The 907-nt window shown below is 46.3% G+C and overlaps 1 protein-coding gene across 1 annotated transcript in view; it reads left to right on the top strand.

Annotated features, from left to right (window-relative positions):
- LOC119585420 overlaps positions 1 to 907 on the top strand; it is a 17650-nt gene that overhangs the window by 2569 nt on the left and 14174 nt on the right. The window lies entirely within an intron of this gene.

The raw sequence follows: 907 nt of genomic DNA, 5'->3' as shown, positions 1-907 counted from the left end.
ATCTCTTGGTGTTTTAGTTATACAACGTTATTTCATTGTCTTGTTTGTGTAGATTTTTATTTACTGCATTTTTCTACTAGGCTGTGATTCATTCGTTTATATTCATAGGTGTGTATTTTTCTTTTCGTAGAACATAAGGACGGACGGGGCATCTTTCGCATTGCTATGATTATTATTTTCATTATTACGTTGCTGCTATCAGGACGAGCCCCTCCGCTGGCCCGACCCGCGCCGCCGCTGCACGTGCGGCGAGCAGCGCCTCGGGGATCGGGACTCGATCGAATCTTTGTCTGCTCGGAAATTTGCGGTTGTGATTAGCATTGCATTTATCTGGACCTTTGTCGTGCTCTCCGTTAACGCACTGATAGCAGCGGGACCCAACGGCCAGCCCGCAACCCACCCAAACCGCCCACCCAAGCCGCCCACCGTCTGCATCCAGCCGCGCCTCCTCTCGAAGGGGAATCAGAGTTGACATCCACCTCCACCTCAGCCGCGCATTCGAGAGTGACTTCGCTGGCTCACGCTTTCAATATCTTAAAGCCCGTGTCTGGTTATACATCTATGTAATAAGAGTATTTATATATAAAAGAGAACGCGTGGTGTATATGGAAAGTCCTCTCTGCTCCTTGCATTCGTGGCTTAAGCGCCGAAAAGGTCTGCAATGAACCCAGGTATATTGCACAAACTCCTTTTTTAACGCATTAAGGTGACATAGTAACTGGTCATTGGAAAGAAAATTATTCAGTCGCAGCAAGATGGACTGACAAATTGCCGAAACTGCTTATGTTCTGTGGTGAAATGCGATTTTTTCCCTTTTTTAATCTTAGGAGAGGTCTTCAGCATGATTACCTGTAACTCGACACATCTAATTCATTCTGCTTCATGAAATCCAGAAAAGGAGGCCACG

The sequence above is a fragment of the Penaeus monodon genome, chromosome 19, assembly GCF_015228065.2.
Source record: "Penaeus monodon isolate SGIC_2016 chromosome 19, NSTDA_Pmon_1, whole genome shotgun sequence".
Taxonomy (NCBI): Eukaryota; Metazoa; Arthropoda; class Malacostraca; order Decapoda; family Penaeidae; genus Penaeus; species Penaeus monodon.
Note: the sequence above shows the minus strand (reverse complement) of the source record. Positions and strands in the feature narration are given on the sequence as shown.